The 20,621-nt window shown below is 47.5% G+C and overlaps 1 non-coding gene across 1 annotated transcript; it reads right to left on the reverse strand.

Moving 5' to 3' along the window:
• Positions 1-9,200: 9,200 nt before the first annotated feature.
• Positions 9,201-9,273, reverse strand: TRNAV-UAC. Its single transcript has one exon. It is a non-coding gene; the product is annotated as a tRNA-Val (tRNA).
• Positions 9,274-20,621: the final 11,348 nt, after the last annotated feature.

Here is a 20,621-nt window from a genome sequence, read left to right on the forward strand (position 1 = left end):
ATCTTTCGCCAGAAACTGAAAAGGAAGAATTTACAATTTTTTCTATGTGATGATGTAAAATCTCTGCACAGGAAAGAAAGGAGGGAAGGAGGGAAGGAAGGAGGGAAGAAAGAAGAGAAGGAAGGGAAAGAAAGAATTTATAAAATGACATTTGAGGGGCACCTGGGTGGCCCAGTCATTAAGCATCTGCCTTCGGCTCGGGTCATGATCCTAGGGTCCTGGGATCGAGCCCCGCGTCAGGCTCCCTGCTCTGCGGGGAGCCTGCTTCTCCCTCTCCCACTCCCCCTGCTTGTGTTCCCTCTCTCGCTGTCTCTCTGGGTCAAATAAATTAAAAAAAAAAAATCCTTATTTAAAATAAAAGTTTTAAAAAAATAAATAAAATGACATTTGAGAAAAACATATTTGCAACATCCGTGACAAAGGGCTGATTTACCTAATTTATGCAGAGCTCAAAATCAAAAGTCAAAAAAAAAAGAAAGATGAAGAAAAGCAAATGAAAAACCCAACAGAAAGAAAGATGAACTAAACGAAAGGGTACAAAGAAACCTAAGTCACCAACCAACAGGAGAAAACGGTTGTACCCCTACAGTTATAATAATAAAAGACATGGTAATAAAACACATGCAAACCAAAACGACGATGGAATAGAATTTCTTACCTTGCAAATTGCCAGAAGTTAATTGAAGAAGTTGAGTGATACCCGATGGTGTTGAGGATGGTCGATTGGGAAATGAGTACTCACACCTTGTTGAAAGCACAAAGGGATTCAACTTTCTGAAGGACAATTTGACAATATCCATGAAACGTATAAATGCATGTAACCATAGGGCAAGACCCTGTTTGGAATTTACACTATAGAAATTTACGTCACTTCACCAAGATTATATATATATGATATTTATCACAACATTTTTTATCATAGAAAAATAAAAACCAAGGGCGCCTGGGTGGCTCAGTTGGTTAAGCGACTGCCTTCGGCTCAGGTCATGATCCAGGAGTCCTGGGATCGAGTCCCGCATCGGGCTCCCTGCTCGGCAGGGAGTCTGCTTCTCCCTCTGACCCTCCTCCCTCTCATGCTCTCTGTCTCTCATTCTCTCTCTCTCAAATAAATAAATAAAATCTTTAAAAAAAAAAAGAAAAATAAAAACCAAAACGAAACAAAACCAAGAAATCGAAGCAACCAAAGTATCTGAATGGGAGTCAAATTGCTAGGTATTTATAAAAAGGAAGAGGCCTGGTGATAGGTAAACAAAGCAAGAGTCAAATACCAAAATCAAGTTCAAGGTTAGCACCCAAGTAGCAGGAAAGTAGACTTTATACCTACAGCGCCCTCATCTTTGTGTCTCCCCTGCCCGGGGATTCAGAATCCTGAGCCAATGGTGAAGCGAGAGTCTGTGTGATTTTTTCCTTTCTTTGTACTTTTCTGGGTGCTCTAAATTTTCTGTAAGGAGCATGTATCAATTTTTAATAATAAAGTTATATACAGCGTCTCTATTACTATGTAAAGAACACTTTGGGATTTTATAAATTACTCAACATTCGTAAGCGTTCTTCCATTACTCCACGAGAGGGCGGCATAAGCACAGAAAATAGCAAAAATGCTTTCAAGGTATTTGGTCTGAAATGGAACGCTGCTAATTGCTCGGTTCATTTTGATGTGTTACCTGCACACACAAAAAAAATTGTTCATTAAATTGTTTATTTGTATAATAAAACAACTATGTAATCATTGTAAAAATTGATATGTGGGAGAAAACACAGGTAGTCTATAGTCACACTCCTCAGATACAGCCAAAATTGACAATCTGGCATTCATCTTCATGTTTATAGATATGTGATGAAAAGAGGAAGATACAAGTTTTTGAATAAAATGTGCCCACCCATGCGATTGTTTTGTAATCTACCCTTTCATATCAAATGTCTCTTGAGCATTTCCCTGTTTCCCTAAAATCCTCGCTATAGTGGTTTTTTAAAGGTTGCGTGGTGTTCCAGCCTGTGGACACACTGTGCCTTGCTTAACGGACTTAAATTGGTCATTTAGACTGTTGTAACCATCTTTAAATTATAAAAGATTTCTTATGTATAAAATATACATGGAAAAAGAACGGTCACCCAATTAGTCACTGCTCAAATTTGATACATGTTAATTTTTGCCATCTTTTCTCCAGATGTATTTTTTAAATATTTTTAAGTAATCTCTACACCCAACGTGGGGCTTGAGCTCACAACCCTGAGATCAAGAGTCGCACGCTCCACCGACTGAGCCAGCCGGGTGCCCCTGCTTCAGATATTTTTTAAGAAAGAAAAGTTTACAGGTGGAGTTGAAGGTACCTCTGTCCAGTTAATTTCTATCCTTCTATCCCAATAGTCACCTCTAATGTGAAGTTGGTGTTCATTTTTCCTATCCTTGGTCTTACACTTTAATTACAAAAGTATGTTTCATAAACAACATAGTATTGTTCTGAGTTTTAAAATTCTACACATAAACGTAATCACGAGGGTATATCCTTTATTCACTTAACATTATGATTTCGAGGCGCACCTGGGTGGCTCAGTCAGTTGGGTGTCTGCCTTCGGCTCAGGTCATGATCCTGGGGTTCTGGGATCAAGCCCCACATCGGGCTCCCTGCTCGGCAGGGAGTCTGCTTCTCCCTCTCTCTCTGCCTGCCGCTCCCCCTGCTTGTGCTCTCTCTCTGTCAAATAAATAAATAAAATCTTAAAAAAAAGTTAAGATTTCGAGATTTACTCATGTTGACATAGACCCAGTTAATTTTAACTGCTCTAAGATATTATCATTTATAAATAGAATGCATTAACACATTCCCCTATTGATAAGCATTTAGGTTGTTTCTAATTATTGAGAATCGCTGCTTTTGTGATGGGGCAGGTGCTCAGGAGTTTCTCTAGAGGCCCACAGAAGGCTCGAACATACTGAGCTGAGGAGTTTGGCATTCCAAGAAGAAGGGCCAATTCAAAGGTGTGAGCCTCTTCAGCTCTACTAGGTACTGCTGAATTGCACTCCCAAATGACTGCAGTTTCCAGGTCAGCCAGTCTTTTTTTTTAAAGATTTTTTTTATTTATTTGACGGAGAGAGACACAGCGAGAGAGGGAACACAAGCAGGGGGAGCAGCTCGATCCCAGGACCCGGGGATCATGACCTGAGCCGAAGGCAGACGTTTAACGACTGAGCCACCCAGGCGCCCCCCACCTTTTTTTAAGTTTATTTATTTAGGTAATCTCTACACCCAACGTGGGGCTTGAACTCACAACCCCAAGATCAAGAGTCGCACGCTCCTCCAACTGAGCCAGCCAGGCCCCCCAGGTCATCCAGTCTTGAGTGAGAGTCCCATTTCTTCACCTCCCCTGCGTGGTAAGACATGTAGCTTTGAGAATCTTCCAGGTTAAGCATCTTTTCATGGTCATTGGCCAGCAGGTTTTGTCTTTTGTGAATTTCCTATCCATAGCCTTTGCTTATTATCCACTTGGGTTGTTTGTCTTTTTCTTAATGATTTGTATATGTTTTATACCGATCTCTGATTCGCACGGGGTCTCTACAAGAAGCATGTAGTTTGCAATGCGCAAACCCAGTAATTTAAGGAGAGCTTGATGAAGGAACTATTTACAAAAGCATGGACAGGTTGGGGGCAACAGATGAGGGGTCGGGCGCCACACCAGGCCTGCGACAGTGGGCATGCTCACCACCTCAGGCCGGAGGCGGCCAGGCAAACGTTGGCCAACAATTCTCCCTGGATTTCTGGTGTTTCCACACAGTCCAGCTCTGTCGAGCAAAGGGCACTGGCGAGCTTGTTCAAGGCTGATTGGATAGCAGCCAGCCTTCAGAGCTGGACATAGTGGACATAATAAAGATAGAGGAGAACGTCGCTCTCCCCGGAGACATTCCAGGATCCTGAAGCCTTATCCTGCCGTCCTGAGACCTTTGCTTACCTTCCAGTGTGGCCCCCGGGGAGTTTTGCTTGCATTCCAGATAGGGTCATCTCTCTGGAGGGGAGGATGGGAGTAGCCTGATAACAGCTCGGTTTCCTAACCCAGGATTCCTCTCTTGTGGTGCGCCCCCCGCCCCCCCCACCACGTGCAGGTGCACGTCATCCTGTGGGAATTGGGGAGCTGGTACCAACTCAAGAGAGTGCTCTGCTTACTGCTTTTTGCTGGATTGCAGTCTGTGTCTCTGACCAGGGCTCTGGTGCTTTCGGTCAAGATATGTACATGAAGGAAAAAAAAAGATATGTACCTGAAAGAGGGGCAGGCTGACTCTTTAGCTTGCGGGAGGGTAAAATCTCAGACTTTGCAGTTTCTGACCGGACAGGAATGCGCAGAGCCTGGGGAAAGGTGACTGTACTGACAGGAGCTAAGCTTTGGTGGAGGGACACGGCCAGCTTTCTCCCCAGGGCCGGAGCTAGGACGAGAAGCTCACACCACCTGCCTTCCGATGTCCCCCGGAGGCTCCACCTGGAAACCAGAGGGAACGAGAACCCCAGTTTGTACGGGCCAGCCTCGCAGGCACAGTGCCAAGTGGGGATCGGTGGGAAACGGCCAGGGGCCCAGGAAAGGCATCTAGCACAGTGAATGGTTTTGCACTTTGCAAATGTCTTCTCTTCTGGACGGTGGTTTGTCTTTCCCTCCACGAGAATGGTCTCTTTGATATTGACATTTTGGGGACGTGTTCAGACTTGCTTTGTATACTTTTACCAGGTCTGTATTTGTAAATGTTCCACGTGTGTATTGACTAAGTGTTGTATGTCGGCTTCTGTGTAAGCCCCGTTAGCTCAAGATAAACAACAGTCATAGTAACTAACCGGCGCAGGGTGTATTTGCGGGTTGGGTTAAAAAAAAGTGGAACTAAGATACTCGACAATAACCACATGCAAGAGGGCAGGCGTTTCTATGAGTTAGAATGTTCTGGGCTGTAAGTGTCAGAAACCATGACTCAGCTGGATCAGACAGTAAGGAAACTTGGAGCTCTGGTAGCAAGCCCAGGTGTAGCTCTCTTCAAGGTTGGTTGAATCTTCAGCTTCAAGGTGTCATTACGGACCTAGACTTCTCCATTTCTCTTCTCTACTATCCTAGTTTGATCAACATGTTGGGAGCAAGACATCTGGAGCAGTTCCAGGTACCTCAACCAAACCTGACAATGTCAAGAGGAAGAGATAAATAATATGGTCCTATGACTCTTTCTTAAATAGAGAGGAGACTTCTCCAGGAAGCCTTCCTATCCTACTCCCCGTCACATGGCTAGAATAGAGTCACACTGGTTTTCCTGAAATCAGGACTAACATTAGGCAGAAGATAATAAGGTTACTCAGGCTGAGTTGATTCTCAGAGCAAGAGAGAGAGTTGGCTTTCCCTTCAGGACACCTGCTGTGCAGTTCAGGGGCGGATACCTGAACAGTATTTGGATTCTGTCAGGTGGAAAGGAGAGTAGGTAGATGCTGGGTAGGCAACCCAAAGCCTTCTCTGCAGGTGACCAAATTGTCAAACTCACCAGTAAAAGCCAAGCAATCCAATTAAAAACTAGGCAAAAGACGTGAAGAGATATTTCATTGAAGAGGATACACAGATGGCAACAGATGAAAAGGGGCTCACTATCACTAGCCATTTGGGAAATACAAATCAAAACCGCAATGAGATATTATTGCACACCCATCAGAAAGCCTAAAATTTTTTTAAAAAGCAACAATAGTGACAACACCAAATGCTGATGAGGATATGGGGAAACCTGGCCATTCTTTTTTTTTTTTTTTTTTAAGATTTTATGTATTTATTTGAGAGAGAGAGGAGAAGGTGTACTGGGGAAGGGGCAAAGGGAGAGGGAGAAACAGTCTTAAGCAGACTCGGCGCTGAGTATGGAGACCCACTCGGGGCTCGATCTCACAACCCTGAGATCACCACCTGAGCCGGAAACTAAGAGTCCAACACTTAACGGACTGCACCACCCAGGCGCCCCAACCCTGACCCTTCTTACATTAGTGGTAGGAATGTAAAATGGTACGGCCACTGGAGAAAACATTTTGGCAGTTTCTTAAAAGGCTAAACATACACTCAGCCATATGAAATTCAAATTTCAGCAGCAATAAAGGCAGTCTTATGCATCCATTTACAGGTTATGTAACTATGTAATGTGGCTGCTTTCAAGCTACAAGGGCAGAGACGAGTAGTCGGGACAGACCTACGGCCCACGACTAAAGGATTCACAATCTGACCACTGGCAGAAAAGGTTTGCTGGCCCTTGGCTTAGGTAGAATCAGCCCATACACAAATCCGTTGCAATTAATCCGGCCGCGAGGCTCACCCTCACCGAGATCAAACGAACCACGACTACATACGACAACAGGAATGAATCCCACAAACCTAAAGTTGAGAAAAAGAAACCAGATACGAAGAAGTACACATGGAACGCATCCTTGTGACAGGACAATTCACAGCAGGCCTGACTGACCCACACTGCTAGGAATCAGGAGGCTGGTCACCCCGAGGGACAGTTCGGTGCGTGGAAGAGGCCCGGACAGGGCGTCTCAAGGGCTGACCCGGTGTCAGCTCAGCGGCTGAGTTCACTTGTAACCATTCACTGAGGGTCACACTTACAGCTCACACACGTAACTTGTAGTAAGCGACGCTGCAACAAAGATGGGTGAGAGGAGACGAGCGACAGGGCAGTGCTGCTTGGTCGCGTCTGGGAAATCAAAGCAGGCCCGAATTTCTTCTGCACGTGCTCACGTTCTGTTGCTCAGCTCGTCTTCCCTATCTCAGCCTTCATTGTTTCCTACCTTTTGTCCCCGCTTGAGCGGGAGGAACTCCTCTCAGCTTTGGCAGGCTTATTCTGTGGGCAACAGGAAGTAGGCGGCTGGTGCACAGGTCTGAGCGTTTGTCATAGCTATTTATCACCAGGTGACAAATCACCTCCAAAATGAATGGCTTCAACGACAATATTTTAGGGTGTGTTCATGATTCTGTGGGTCAGGCAGGGCTCAGCTCCTTGCGGCATGTGGCCTCAGCTGCATTCCTGCTGGCCGAGATGGAAGGTTCGAGAAGCCTTAAACTTAAGACAGTTGGCTCCTCAGTGTTCCTTGCCACATAGCTATCTTGGACGGCCTTGTAGCATAGCCGTCTCAGAGTAATCAGACTCCTTACATGGTGGCTGGCTTCCAAGAGCGAGAGAGTAGAAGGGCCTGGGAATGGAAGGCCTAGCCCGTCACTTCCACCCAGTTACACTGGGCGAAGTAAGAGGGTAAACAGACTCCCTCCTCCTGATATAAGGAACAGAAATGCATGTGTGACCTTTAATCCACCCGGAACTTTATCTAGGCTGATAGGACTGGAGTTGGCTGGAGCTTAGCACACTTCCTGAAGCCCGAGGGCCCCACTGATTACAGCAGAAACCCCCTGCCTCCTTCCATCTCACTGGAACCTCCTATGGAACCTCATGTTCCAACTCCCAGGCGCCATTTGCATTGACTCAGTAACAAATACACGCATAATTGAATGGTTGATAGAAGAAATTTACAGAAAATTTAAATTTTCATTTAAAACAAATGCTACTGGGTGATGGACATTAAGGAGGGCACGTGATGGAATGAGCACTGAGTGTTATTGACGAATAACTGACAAATCACTGACCTCTACCTCTGAAACCAATAATACTCTATATGTGAATTAATTGAATTTAAATTAAAAAAAATTTAAAAAATAAAGATATCACCTTCGACATCTAAAAAAATAAAAATAAAAAGAGAGTGTAAAAAAAATAAATAACTAAGACAAATGCTACCGTGTACTCTGTTGAGCAGAAACTCCAGCACGTCAACATCACAGCATCAGCTATTGGTGCTACTTGGATTCTTCTCTAGGCGGCTGTTTCCGAAACTGTCACCCGCGTGGGACTCACCGGGGGATCTTGTTAAGAAGCGGATCTTGATTCCGTAGGTGTGGAGTGAGGCGTGATGGTGCTGCCCTGTGGACCACAGGGTATGACTGTCAGTATGCTTGGCAACAATCAGACCACAGTGGAATAGTAGTACAGAGCTAAGCTGGTCCTTTATAAGGAACCTAAACCAGCTGGCTAGGGGTGAAATAATTTATTCAGATGACAGCCAATCTCTCTCTCTCTCACACACACACACACACACACCTATAATAGATGAGAACACGGCAAGGGCAGAACATTAGATTTAGATTATTCAAAAGAACAGAAACACAAGCCCCTCAGGAGGAATGCAACCTGACTCACGTCAGACCTCATCAGCTCTAACCAGGATCTGGAGGGCTGAGTAAGGTTCCTGAGAGTTTGGGTGGAATTTATTTAGTAAACAATATTGGTATTTGCTCATATTATTGCCATAGGCTTGCAGAGATGGACTTGTGCTTTTTAAACGTAAGCACAGTAATTTGTAATTTGTACATTGTACAGCTCTTCGGAAGTGGTGATTAAAGCCCCCAAAAGTGGTGTGTGTGTGCAAAAAAAGCTTTATTCATTTTCACAGATTTGATAGTCAATTTATTTGAGTTACAGGTTCAAATGCCTTGTTTACCTTAACCTTTTAAGTTCAGCCTAGAAACCTTATTATTCTTTTTCTTAATTCATTTTTAAGTCCGGCAAATAGTAGCAACCACTTTTAAGGGACCTCTGGAAAATACTTGATCCTACTTGCAAACTTAGTTCATTAAATACTGCCACGAATTTGCAAGCACATTTAAAACTTAGTGTGGGGCGCCAGGCTGGCTCTGTCCGGGGAGCGTGCAACTCTTGATCTTGGGGTTGTGAGTTTGAGCCCCACATTGGGCGTAGAGATGATTTAAAAATAAAATCTTCAAAAAACAAAAACAAAAAAAGGCCCAAAATACCCCACACGACCTAGTGTACTACAGTTCCCTTTTTAATCACTTCATCTGTCTCAATTAACAAATACATTTCCAAGTATGCAAATAACTTTTAAGTCTAATGAATTAAACATATAGTGAAGCTTAGGTTTTCTTTCTTTTTTTTTTTTTTAAGATTTTATTTATCTATTTGAGAGAGAGCGCGAATGGGGGGAGCGGCAGGCAGAGGGAGAAGCAGGCTCCCCGCCGAGCAGGGAGCCCGATGCGGGGCTCGATCCCAGGACCCCGGGATCATGACCTGAGCTGAAGGCAGATGCCCAAAAGACTGAGCCACCCAGGCGCCCCAGAGAAAAGGAACTTCCCACCCATGGTTCCACTGGGGCTCGAACCCAGGTCCTTCTGCGTGTAAAGCAGACGTGATAACCACTACACTATGGAACATTCATTTTTCTTTTTTAAGTTTTCTTAAAAATGTTCCAATACTGAAAAAGAAACAAAAGGTTCCAATAGTGTAGATAAAATTAGTTTTCACCTAAAATGACAAGTTTAGATTAATTACCTAATTATGCATTTTACAGTGGTTTCCAAAGCTCAGAACATCTTTGAAACTTTACAAATGCATAAGATATCAAATATGCACAGATTCCTTCTTCACCCCAAATATGAATCCCATAGTTTTGCTTCTCTTAAATTTCTGTACTTTTCCTAAATTCTCGAGCTCAGAGATTCATCCCCATTACAGCCAATAGTTACCACCCCATGATCGAGCCTGCATACACATCCAAGATTTGGGCTGGCCCCTGGCTAGATTCTTGTCAGTGACCCTAATGGGACACTTGAAGCCTATTAATGATTGCTGTGTCCACGATGCTGTATTTCATGGGAGGTGGTCTCAGGACCTTGACCCTTAGTTTTTTTCTTTTTTTTAAGACTTTATTTTTAAGTAACCTGTACACCCCACGTGGGGCTTAAACTCACGACCCCGTGATCAAGAGTCACACGTTCCATGGACTGAGCCAGCCAGGCGCCCCCCTGCCCCTTAGTTTTAAGCTTCATCCCTTGACTGGATTTTGCATTTACGTGGTTCTCACCATATGTACTTTTCTCTCTAGCTCTAAAGACCTTTGCACTCGAGGAATCCTAAGATGTGTAAATACCCTTTTATCTGCGAATAAGACCTTGGGAATCCATGGAATCTTTCTAGAGGCTTTGATCAGACTGCGTTTGGATTTTAGGGCAGGATTGCTTAAGAGGTGGGGGTGTTTTCTTCCCTAGAGGCACATCAAGTCGGGCGCCTCTCTTTTTGTTATTTCAGCAGGAATGCATACTTTTTTGGATATTCCAAATTACATTCAATTTTTAGTATCTCACATGGCCCTGTCTGAGCTGCGGTCACCAAATCTGAGGTCATTTTACTGACAAGGTGTGATGTATATGATGAGCAGGCTAATTATTCATTCAACAAATATTTATCGATTACCTGCTCTTTGTAGATACACGAGAGAGAACATAAGATGCTCTTTTCCTTCCGTTGCTTCTTGCCCAGAATTTCTCAACCTCAGCACTACAATCCGTGGCCTCTACTCACTAGATTCCAGTAGCACCCATCCCACTCCACGTCTTGACAATCAAAAATGTCTCCAGATATTGCCAAATATTCCTGGGAGGTAAAATCACCCCTGTTGAGGTATGTAGGGACCATAATAGGGTGTCTTGGTTTTGAACGAAAAAATGTTACGTCTCGGTCCATGTGAAATACCTGGTCTGAATCACATCTGTGGAGGGCAGAAGAATGGCCACCAAAAGATGTCCAGACACATCCGATTTCCCCAAATCTATGTTTCTTTACATGGCATATGGGACTTTGCAGATGTGGTTAAATTAAAGATCTTGAGAGGGGAAGATTATTCTGGATTCTCCAGGTGAACCCAATGGAGTCACACGGGTCCTCATATGAAGGAAGCAGGAGGTCAGTGTCAGGGAAGGAGGGGTGAGATGTAAGTTGAGGGTGGAAGGGGGACCCAATTGCTGGAAGGGGCCATGAGGCAAGGAATACAGGCAGCCTCTAGATGCTGGAAAGGGTAAGGAAACAGAACCTTCCTGAAGCCCCAGAAGGAACGAAGCCTGGCTGACACCTTATTTTTAGCACAAGAGACCCATTCCGGACTTCTGACTTTCAGAACTGTAAGATAATAAGTTTCTGTTCTTTCAAGTCACTATGTTTACGGTAATTTTTACAGCAGTTAGAGAAAACTAATCCAATATCCAAAATTCAGATTCTATTGGCTCAGCTGTTTTTATGAAGTTCTGATGGAATTAATTAAAACATTTTTTTGTCATGATAGAAATTTTAAGCATATATACGTGACAGAGAACAACATAATGAACCTCCTTGACCCATCACCAGCTTCACCAATTATCAACTCACTATGACCTTGTTTCAAATCCACTCATTCCTGCTCTCCATCACCCGTATTATGTTTAAACAAATCCTAGATATATCACATTTCCCATAATTATTTCCAAATGCATTTCTAAAATGTATGGACTATTTAAAAAAAAAAAAAACAACTACCGAAATATCATTATCCAACCTAAATTTAAAGAAAGAATTCCTTAATACCATCAGTTCTCAAGGAGTGTTCCCATTTCTGGCTGCCTCATAAATATCACAGATGTTTTTTCCAGTTGGTTTATTTACTTATTTTTTAAAGATTTTATTTATTTATTTGAGAGAGAGAGCCAGAGAGAGAATGCGAGTGGAGGGGAGGGGCAGAAGCAGAAACAGACTCCCCACTGAGCAGGGAGCCCAACACGGGGCTCGATCCCAGGACCCTGGGACCATGACCTGAGCCGAAGGCAGACGCTTAACCGACTGAACCACCCAGGCGCCCCTCCAGTTGGTTTATTAATCAGGATTCAAATACAGCCCACACCATGCTACTGGTTGCTATGTGTCTATAGGCTCTCTTTCATCTACAGGCTCCCTTTCCATCTCTTTTGTTCCCCTAGAAGTGTATTTCTTGAAGAAAGAAGGGCATTGGTTGGGTAGAGTTTCCCAACTGGGATTTTGCTGATAGCATTCCCAAGATGTTAATATGGTCCTGTGATGTCTCTATTTCCTGGAAGCTGGTAATCAGATCTGCAGGCTTTGATCCGATTCAGGTTTGACTTTGGGGCAAGACTGCATCATAGGTGGTATGTTCTTCCACGGAAGTGCGTCAGGTCTGGCTGGCTATCTTTTTGTGATCTTAGCAGCCCGTGAAGCTCAATGCCAGGATCCAGTCCTCCCGTGGGGGTGGGTGGGGGCTTCATTCAAATTCTGATTCCCTCCCTCCTACTTCAGGATTAGCTGAATGTTTTCACGAAGAGACACTTCTCTCACCTATAGGTTGGATACCCAGTGGTTCAAGGTACTTGTGAACTTTGGGCAGTGCACGGCAAATATGGGTATTTCTGGCTGGCTTCTGGTCTGCATGGCATGCTGGCCATTTCTGTTTATGGAATGGGGTCTTGGAGTCAAGCATGACATACCTGGAGCTCCTGGGTTTGGTAGGATTTCTGGGGGCTGTCAAGGTGGGTTTCTGTTTTCTGGGATTTCCTGGCATTGGTTGGGACTCCGTGGACGGATTTCTATAGATTCCTGCCCCCCCCCCCAAACAACAGCAGGACCCTGGGGACAAATTTGTAGGCATATTAGTTTCCTGGGGTTGCAGTAACGAAGTATCACAGACTGGGTGGCTTGAAACAATTGATGTTTCTTCTCTCACTGTTCTGGAGGCTAGAAGTCTGAAATCAAGGTATTGGCGGGGTCACATTCCCTCCCTCCGAAGGCTCTAGGGGAGCATCTGTTGGGTGTCTTTCTCCCAGCTTCTGGTGTTGCTGGCAATCTTTGGCATTCATTGCCTTGTAGATGCATCACTCCAATCTCTGCCTCCTTCATCACATGGTTTTCTCTCTGTGTGTCTGTGTCTTTTCTCTTCCTCAAAGGACACCGGTTATATTGGGTTAAGTGTTCACCCTACACTGGTGTGACTTCATCTTAATTTAACTAATCACATTGACCCTATTTCCGAATAAGGGCATGTTCACAGGCACCAGGCATAGGACTTGAACATATCTTTTGGGGGATATACTTCAACCCACAACACCAGGGAACCCAGGGCGTAGGAGCAGTGGACGTTCCTCCTGCCAGCACCATCATGCTGACCTCGGGGAGGTAATTGGCCTGGCAGAGAAGCCTTAGGGAACAAGTGGTTTGATTTGCAGGAACAGGGTCTTTTCCCCCCAAACGATCTTCTGTGCTATCACTGAAAATTGCTGTCCCTGCAGAATGTTCAAAAGACATGGCAACTAGAAGTCAAAGGTATGGACAGGGCCCTGCGCTCCAGAGGACTTGTGCTAGATTTAATGCTCTGTTGCCATCTTGAAATTCTTCATTTTTTTTTTTTTTTAAACGAGGCATCTGCTATGGTCTGAATGTTTGTGTGCTTCCCGGATTCGTATGTTGGAATCCTAGTCCTCAGTGTGATGGCATCAGGCGGTGGGCTCTTTGGGAAGTACGTAGGTCATGGTGCCAGAGTCTCGTGAATGGGATCGATGTTCTTTTATTTTATTTTATTAAAAAAATTTTTTTAAATATTTTTTTATTTATTTATATGACAGAGAGAGACACAGTGCGAGAGGGAACACAAGCAGGGGGAGTGGGAGAGGGAGAAGCAGGCTTCCTGCTGAGCAGGGAGCCCGATGTGGGGCCGGATCCCAGGACTCTGGGATCATGACCTGAGCTGAAGGCAGACGCTTAACGACTGAGCCACCCAGGCGCCCTGGGATCGATGTTCTTTTAAAAGAGACTTCCCAGAGTTCCCTCACCCCATCTGCCATGGGAGGACACAGAGACCCAGAAGAGGACCCGCACCCAACCACGCTGGCATCCTGATCTTGGACTTCCCAGCCTCCAGAACTGTAAGAAATGAATTTCTGTTGTGTATAAGCCACTCAGTCTGTGGTCTTTTGTCAATGCAGTCTGAACGGGGTAAGGCAGGGTCCCACATTTCCGTTGTGCGCTACACAACACAGACCGCAAATGATGTGATCAGTTCTAAGTAGGGACACCAGGCGGTGAGTGGCATAGGAAACAAGGCAAAAATCACATGTTGTTTACAGCATAGCTGGCTTGGGGCTGGCTTTCTGCCCATTTCTTCTTCTATGCCAGGTAAGTCTGGCTGGACTCGACGGAGACATGGCCTGAAATTGAGTGACAAACAGCCAGCTCTTAAACGTGCTTACTGCACAGAGCAAGTGTGAACGTGGCTGTGATCATACTTTGCTCAGTGGCCGGAGTAGGGCTTGGCACCTCTTTTTTTTTAAGATTTTATTTATTTATTTGTCAGAGAGAGAGAGAGCACAAGCAGGGGGAGTGGCAGGCAGAGGGAGAAGCAGACTCTCCGCTGAGCAGGGAGCCCGATGCGGGGCTCGATCCCAGAGCCCCTGGGATCATGACCCGAGCCGAAGGCAGACACTTCACCGACTGAGCCACCCAGGCACCCTGGGCTTGGCACCTCTTAAATGATAAATAAATCCTTATTGATTATGAAGTTAAGGAAAATAGTACCCAGATGGCTCTTGGAATCAATATTGCGAAATGCCCCCCCCCATACCATCCCCTTTTGTGTGTGACCCGGTGCTTCGCACACCGACAGCTCTTGGGCGTTTCAGTGAGCTCCCGCACGATGCTGCCCCTGCTCGTTTATGAACCACTCTGTGAGCAGAAAGAGTTGTAGAAACACCGAGCGGCTGGCTATAAAGTCGAAAGACATGATTGCTAATTTCTGCGTTGACCTGACTGGACCATGTGGTGCCCAGATATTTGGTCAAGCGTTGTTCTGGGTGTGTCTGAGAAGCTGCTTCTGGACGAGACGAATGTTTGAATCAACAGAGTGAGGAAAGCAGATGTAGGTGGGTCTCATCCAATTCGTCGAGGGCCTGAATAATACAGAAAGAATGAGTGTCTGTGAGGAAGGGGGAACTCCTCCTGCCTGACCACTGGGCTGGGACATCACTTTTCCTGCCTTTGGACTTGAACTGAAACATCAGCTCTTCTTGAGGCTCAAGCCTGCTGGCCTTGGACTGGCTACACCATTGGCTCTCCTGGGTTTCCAGTTCACTGACTGCAGATCTTGGGACTTGTCAACCTCCATAATCATGTCAGCAAATTCCTTAGAACGAATCTCTTATCTATCTCTCTATCTCCTATTGGTTTTGTTTCTCTGGAAAACCCTGCGTAATACAGAGGTCAGATGGGAACGCCGAGCTTCCGTCTCAGGGCTGATGCTTTATAGCAGTGGTCAGATCACACTGGACTCGTTACTCACATTCTCTGAGCCTTGGTTTCCCCACCATAAAGCCTAGGCAGTACAAAGGTCATCCTACGTCACACCTATGCTGGGGCGGGGGGGGGGCGGTTCTCAGCCTCGACACTAGTGACACGTGGGGTGGGATCCCTCTCTGTGGCGGGGCTGTCCTGTGCACTGTGGGATGTTGAGCAGCCTCCCTGGCTTCTACTTCCCGGATGCAGTACAACCTCCTTCCAAAACTGTCTCCAGACACTGCCACGTGTCCCCTGGGGGCCACAACCGTCCCTGGCTGAGAATCACTGATGCATAACAACCATCTTGTGGATTTGCCCGGTTGTTGCTCCAGGATCTAGTGAGGTTAACTGTGTTCCAAAACTGTTCCATTCATGCTACAGAAGAGACTAATTTGTAACACCAGTGTTGTCAAATGGAAAAAAAAAAAAATGGTTCATGACCCAGAGGCTGCTCCTTTCTGTGTTGCATTAATCCTCCTTCTTGTTTCTGTAAGCGGGAGACTTCCAAGCTGCTCGGCTTGGCTCACAAGGCAGAGGTCTGCAGTTTAAGAAACTGTTTTTCCAAATACACAGGGGACCAGAGTCATAATCCTGAACCGGAGAATCCAGCCAGGAGGAAGCATCTCGCAGTACGCTGGTTCATGGCAGCTGTGTCTTCCTAAAATTATGGTTTGCCTGGAATACATTTTCAGTTTACTCGTTAGCATTTTGTTGAACATAACCCATGGGTTGGGAAGGAAAAGAGGTAAAAATGTAGCCTTGGGAGGGGAGACTTGGAGAGGAAGGAAGTGGGTGGTTCCGAGTGTTCTAAGTTTGGGAGAGAAATTGGTCTAACATTTTTTTTTTATCTGAATTTTAATTACTCAGGTGTAAATGGAGTCCGCCTACAATATGACAGCCATGACCAATTCCAAGAATACCACTTGGTGCTGAGAAGCCGACACACAGCAGAATAATGCACTAAAACGGACCGAACACAGACCGCCTGGCTTATCCACGCAGCGAACTTTTCCAGAAGACCCTGCCCGTCTTTGGAGTGGAAGATTAGGAAACGAGAAAAACCCAAATCTCCAAACTGGCAGCAGCTACGCATTTGAGAAAAGCGCTGTCAGACTCTCCGTCCACACTCAGAATCTAAACAGCCTTTCTGATCACAGGTCAAATAAGTGTCTAAAGTTAAAGCCATAAAGCCACAAAGTAAAACATCAGGGAAAAACCCCACCCTGTCCCCATCCCAGTCCCCGAGGCTGCAGAGGGGTCCCAGTTAGGGATTTTGGCATTTGTCTCTTCCTTTGCAATCCCTAAACCGGAGAGACGGGAATGAGCAGGAGCTCCATCTAATCTCCTCCATGGCCTGTGGATTTGCATTATTTAAATATATGGGAAGTGCACATAATTGAGTAATTATTCTAGCATTTAAAGAATGCCAAACAATGAGCCATTTCTTCTTCAGACCCAATCCGGCCCACTTCCGGTTTCCTCTCCGCACAATGTGCAGAATTAGCCAATGTGTCATTTCCTAGAACACTTGATTGTTTGTACAAGTAAGCAAAACTCCTTTGGCAGTATTTATTTCTCTCATTTTAGACACGATGATTGTGGCCTTCATGGTACTCCCTTTTCTGGAAGCTTCTCAAGCATCGAATGTGTCTAGATGCAATTTTGTACCTTGTTTTTTTTTTAAATAAAGACTATCCTTGGGAAAAGGAGTGGGGACAGAGGCGGAATCTAATTGAAAGAGTAAAACTCTTCAAACTCTGTGTTTGCTCGTCTGGCGTGCAAAGAGTGTGCTGGTTTTACTCCTTGACAAGCATTTTAAGGAAAATCGTCCGCAAGCCGTACTTGAGTGCATTTTAACCGTTTCATAAAAGGGAATTCCCAGAAGGTCGGGGCAGCGAACAAGCATCTGCACCTCAATTACCCAGAGTCTAAGTGGATTTTTCCTGAGCTGTTTTTCCACCAGAAATCTTGCTGGGAGGATAGGTCACGGCGATGTCTGTACTTTTGTCGTTGGCGAGGCTGTGGTTTTAATATGGAGGCAGTCAAGAATGCGTAATTGTGCATTCAGCTCAGACCAAAGACTTCTTTCGCTCCAGTGTCTGGCGTGTGCCTCTGTTTTTAGTCCCACATGGAAAGCCCCACTTGACGGTAAGAAAGACAGGCCTTCTTCTCCCTGATAATTAGCACACGAGTACCATTCTTCCCAATTCCTGGCGGTGCTGGGGAGTCAGGACCCCCTTCCTCCACCCCCGCCTTCTCATCCGTCCCAGCTCCCTGCACAGGTCTTCGGGCACCACCAGAGGCTGCCTGGGGCAAACCTTACAAGTCACAAAGGACTAACGGTGCTGTCAACAGGTCTTGGGCACCCCAAGTTCTGGCCTTTTCCTTTAGTTAGCTCATTTGGGGAAGAGAAATGCAATAGGCCTGCTGCACTTCTCTGAGTCAGAGAGGTCCGGGGGCCACGGGGAGTGGGCATGTGGATAAAGCTTTTTCAGTGAGGGTCTCCCATCTGTCTTCACTGGCACGCTGTGTGCCCCCTTTTGCTGAATTCTCCTCTAGTAACGTGCCCATGAAATGAGGAATATCCGTAGATGTTGTCACGATGGTCAAATGATTTATAGTTTTGCTAAGTGCTTGGAAGAGAGCAAGCACAGCGGACTCTCTTAGGTCAGGCTCCCTAGAAGCAGTGCCTGAGGTGACCGTTGTCATGCGAGTGACTGATTGGGGGTGTGCTGACTGAAAGGGGTTGGGAGGCAGGCGAGGGCGGGGACGGCTAGCAAAGCCACAGCAGCCCAGGGGGAGCTCTGGAGTGTGGTGGCCTGGAGTTTGTCCCACAAGGGCAAGAGGCAGGGCTGTCCTGCTGGGCAATCAGTCCCCGGGGGGTGGGCATAACCTCTCAGACGTCTGTCAGCCAAGGGTGAGCCTCCAAGAACGGTGTGTGCCCCAGCCAGGGAGATCTGGGTGGGATGCCGCATCTGCTATGAGAATCAAGTATTTGGTGCCAACCCCTCCACGTGCCAAGGGGACAGGGCTCAGAACTTGGGAACCTGAAGACCTGAGCCTCAGTTTCCACATCTGAGGCGTCTTCCTTTGAGTCTCACGGGCCTCCCTGCCTCCTCAATTTGGGGTTGGAACCCGGGCTTCATCTGTAGACAAATCACAGTTGTAAGTGCCTCGTGGCGTGGGGGGGGGGGGGGGTGCACAGAATCTATCTTGTTCTCTGCAGCATGCCAACACCCAGCCCCGGGCTTGTACCCAGTGGGTGTGTAGCACAGTCCCACCCGGTACGCAAGGCCTCCCATCCTCAGGGAAAGGCCAGTCTAGCTTGCCTCTCAGCTCCTAACTGGATGCCCCCCACCCCCCTTACTCTTTACCTGATACTTTCTCTTCTTGCCTTTCATGATGTGTGGGTGTTCTCCTCTCTCTGTAGAGCCTGGCTTCACTCTAACACACCCCAGCCCCATTCAGGGCAGATTTGAGTGACAGTACCCAGATTTGTGAAATTCTGAAAGGACATGATGCCTGGGAGGGCGGGAACGCAGCTTCAGCCCGGCCACGTTGGGTGGCAAAGTGACTGCGGGGTGGGTGCGAAGAGAGAGAAAAGGCAGTGGCAGCTCTCATGCCAATTAGGAGGGAAGATGTCAGAACAGGGAGACTTGGCACTCGGGCATCCCCTGGAATGTGCAAGATCAGGAAGTATTTGCTTTTTTGTTGGACCCTAGTGGTGGAATTTCCGGCATATAAGTTTTGGGTGGGGGCAGATACTTGGGGAGCAAGGCAGTTTCTGTGTTGTGGTGGGAGGAGGGGAGAAAGACCTTCCTTGGGTATGTCCCAGGTAGCGGTCTCCATGCCTTCACAGTCTTTAAAAACATTTCCCCCTTATAAAAGTAATATTACCATTTTACGATTTGGAGGGTAAATAATTTTTAAAAAACCGTCTCACTGAAGGAATGCAAACTACCGTGAGCGTTCTGAAAGGTTTTCCTTTAGTGTCTTCTCCTATGTATCTAGATTTGGATCACTGTTTGACTTTTTACTAGCTATTTTTATATCACCATAATAGTGTTTTAAAACCTTCCTGATACTTTCCTGCATTTCCTGGCATTAAGTCTCATGGCCAGGGAACTGGAGTACTAAGTAGCTTGGACACTTGGAGCAAGAGAGAACCCTAAAGTTGGACTTCAGTTTCCCCAGCTTGAGATGCGAGTGGAACATCAATTACCATCGAGGTTTCGAGGTTTAGGAATTGACCTGGCTTCCTGCCCAGCAGTGGCCTACTTGGGTCTCTGCTCAAACTATCAGATCCTCCAGTCTGGAAGGTGGAAGAGCTCAAGGCAGGTCAGGGGGCCTGGCCCAGAGAGGGGACTCCGGATCAGCCCTTCTGGGGCTCTCCTGGCAGGGATGCATAAGTGGCCACCTGCCCAGCTCCCCGCTTCCAGGTGTGTCCTCCCAGCTTCACCCAAGATGACTGGCCACCGGTACCTCTTCCAGCTACCCGAACTCCCTCGGCCTCCCCTCCGGGGCTTTACCGCACTTCGCGGGACCACCTTGGGTATTCGGGAGACCCAAGGCACAGTTCCCCTCACCCCAAGTGCGCAGAGGGGAGGCTCCCAGACCTCCAAGGCCTGGGAGCAGGTAAAGTGAGGTGACCGCCCTCTCCCCCGGGGAATTGTTTGGGTCCCAGGAGTCAGCCCCAGGCGGGCCGCGCCTGCAGCTCGGGTGGGGTGCCGTCCTCCCGGCCCTCCTTCCTCTCCGCGGTGGCCCGGGGGCGGACGGACGCGGCGGCGCCCATCCTGGCCCCCGCGCGGTTTCCCGGCGCAGCGGGAGGAGGGAGGTGGTGGAATGGGAAGAGGGAGGAGCGCGCCGCGGGAGGGGAAGGAGAAGGAGGAGCAGCGGCTGGGGGGAGAAGGAGCCTCCGGCTGGGGAGCCGGAGGAGCAGCGGCAGGAGGAGGTGGGGGCCCCGGGGGTAGAGGAGAGGGTAGCCGAGGAGCCCCGGGGGAGCTTGGAGGCGGGGCAGCGGACGGAGACTGCAGGACTAGCAGCGAGCCAGGCGGTGTAGCCGAGGGGGACCGAGCGGAGGGGGCGGAGCAGCGGGAGGGGCGGGGCCTGCGCGCGCCCCGCCCCTCCCGACAGGGCCGCGCGGAGGAACGAAGATGGCCGGGCGCGCCGCGGGAATCGAGGGGCCGCCGGCAGCAGTGGCGGCGGCGGTGGCGGCTCCGGGGCTGTGACTCCACGCGTGGCGGCGATCCGAGCGACCCGGGCGGGCGAGCGGGCAGTGCGGGCGACGACGCGCAGGGCCGGGCGGGCGGCGGGCGGGCGCCGGTGCACGGGCGCCGGGCGGAGGATGCACTGGGCGCGGCGGGCGGCTCCCCGCGGCCGCCCCCGCGCCCCGGACGCCGGGCCTTAGTGCTGGCGGAGG

This window comes from Phoca vitulina, unplaced genomic scaffold (assembly GCF_004348235.1).
Source record: "Phoca vitulina isolate PV1807 unplaced genomic scaffold, GSC_HSeal_1.0 scaffold60, whole genome shotgun sequence".
Taxonomy (NCBI): domain Eukaryota; kingdom Metazoa; phylum Chordata; class Mammalia; order Carnivora; family Phocidae; genus Phoca; species Phoca vitulina.